A 2869-nucleotide genomic window follows, 5' to 3' on the forward strand; every position below is an offset into this window, starting at 1 on the left:
CGGAGACAGGAATAGGAGAATTCGGAAATTCGGATAATTTCTATTCGGGATTCGGAGAATTCCTATTCGGAATTCGGAGAATTCGTATTCGGAATTCGGAGAATTCCTGTTCCGAATTCGGAGAATTCCAATTCGGAATTCGGAGAATTCCAATTCAAAATTCGGAGAATTCCAATTCGAAATTTGGAGAATTTCTATACAGAATTCGGAGAATCCCTATTCGGAATTCGGAGAATTTCTATTCGGAATTCAGAGAATTCCTATTCGGAATTCGGAGAATTTCTATTCGGAATTATGAGAATTTCTATTCGGAATTCGGAGAATTTCTATTCGGAATTCGGAGAATTTCTATTCGGAATTCGGAGAATTTCTATTCGGAATTCGTAGAATTTCTATTTGGAGTTCGAAGAATTCCTGTTCGGAAGTCGGAGAATTCCTGTTAGGCTCGAAATTATCAAAAAAGAGAGGCTCGTTTGTCCTAAAATCATTCGGCAGAAAACTATTTGACCGAACAACTCGTTAAAAATAAAGTCATCCAGCCGTATTGCATTTGGCTGAAATGAACGTTTGGGCAAAACAGTTATTCATCGAAAACGGTTTGGCCAAAAATCGCATTCGGCTAGAGTAAACTGCGGAAAGCCATTTATTCGAATTCGGCCCAACTGGTAATTTGACCGAAAAAGAATTTTCCTCCAACAGGTCATTTGCCTGAAAACGACGTTCGTTCGAAAAAGTCTTTCAACCGAATAGATCATTTGGCCGAAAATGCCATTTGATAGGAAAAAAAAACATTTCGACCAAACGGCATTTTCTTTCAAATGACCTGTTCGGCTAAACGATTTTTTTGTACAGAATAATCATTTCAGACAAAAGGCTGTTTCTGCCTAACGACAATTTCGGTCAATGAGAATTTTCGGCCTATTGGCCAGTCATTTTTTTGACATAAACTACGTCGCCGATACAGGGTGCAAAATGAAAATTTACAAATTGTGGACCGTCACGAAATCATGTAAGATTTCGAACGTTAATAGCGACTTTATCTTTCGATGGATTTTTAAGATTTATGTATCAGTCAATTCACAAACTTGTCACCAATTCGTGAATTGTATTGAAACTTTTGATAATGTGCGTCAAATTATTTAAAGTTTTAGTTCTTTCAAAACCAATCAATTCCGTTCATGCACCTCCTACACGGACATCAGATTCGAGTGAGGTACACACTTTTTGGCTTAATTTTCTCTGTGTATAAAAAGAGCAATGTTGAGCGCGCGTGCGTAATTTTCATTCGAGATATCACGTTGCTGGAGCATGGATTGTTCGGTAGCGGTCTAGTAACAACGACCTGGTGGCGTGTATTTTACGATCGAGATTTCACGGAGCGTGTCCGTAGCAACGAATCATCGGATGGCGGTCGTGGTACAATTAAAATCAATCGGTCCTTCACCATTATACACAGAAGAGAATTTATTTTTACCGAAAATGTCAAGCAAAGTAAAAATTCATCCAACAATGGCGGTCATCGGCGATGGTTGCTGCAGAAAACTTGTCGTCAGCATTACTCAAATGAAAACGGCGCACAATTTTAAAAATCGATCCTTTGACAGCTGATCATTACTAGAAAAAGAGAAGGGTTTGATTTGTTTTTTTAATGTGATGCTTGAATTTGCGAAAAGATTTCTCTTTATACTGCTAAACGGTTACAGACGATAACGCGGCAAATGATTTGTTTAACGCAACCACCACCGACGGAAATCTCTGATGCTGCTGGGACCGCTACCGACGCCATAATAGCCACTTTCATTTTTAAGATAATTCGTCTCAAATCAACTATCTTCCGATCAAAATGGGATCATGGAAGGAAGCGATATACGCGTCATGATGCGCCTTTACAACCACTGACAGCAACCAAACGATTATCCGAATTTGAAGAGAAAATTTCAATTCGTACCGCTAAATGGCTGCAGCAACTATCACGGCTAATCAAGAATGTTATCGATCATTTAGTAATCTGCGTTTTATCATTTAGTAGTTTATCAATAACTCACTACAGAGGCTAAATTTTAAAATGTGTTGAATAGTGCACTTCTAATGCGAAGATTTTTTACAACTCTGCCTAACAGGTCGATGTTTGAATTCCACTATTATAAAACGCAGATTACTAAATGATCGATAACATCCTTGGCTGCTAATAAATTTTCTGCAGCAGACTTCGCCGACGGCCATCATTGATGCCGTTAGGATCGCTAACAAGGCAATAACAGCCATTTTTTTTTTCACTTTAAAGAAATTTCGTCTAAAACCAAATCTTTTCCTTTTATGAGGGTTTAGAACCTTCCAACAATGAAGGTTTAGAACCTTAATAAAGATATAACAAAAATGAAGGTTTATAGAAGAACCGATTTAACGCTTCTTGAAACCTTGTTGAGAATTTACGACATTGCGTGAAACTTTCACTTCCAATTAATAACTGAGTAACTCGCGGTCGGGAAAGCAGCTTTCTCACATCCAATAAAGTAGATTCATCAAAAAATGTTTGTTTTATTTTCAATAATGTGTCTTTACAATTAATATCAGCAATTATCCGAATATAGCGAGAAAGTTTAACTTTCTACCGTTAAATGGATGAGGACACTACCGTGGCGAATAAATTGTCCGCAGCAACCACCGCCGACGGCCATCTTTGATGCTGTTGGGATCGATAACGATGCAATCATTGTCATTTAATTGTATGTCGAAGGAAATACAGTTCAAATCAACTCTTTCGTTTCAAATGAGTGTTCTAAGAAGAATTGATTTATGCTTCTTGAGACCTTTTACATTTACGAGGCGAACCGGCCCAGGGCCGAAAACCTCATTAATAAAGATATTA

Source organism: Armigeres subalbatus, chromosome 3, assembly GCF_024139115.2.
Source record: "Armigeres subalbatus isolate Guangzhou_Male chromosome 3, GZ_Asu_2, whole genome shotgun sequence".
Taxonomy (NCBI): Eukaryota; Metazoa; Arthropoda; class Insecta; order Diptera; family Culicidae; genus Armigeres; species Armigeres subalbatus.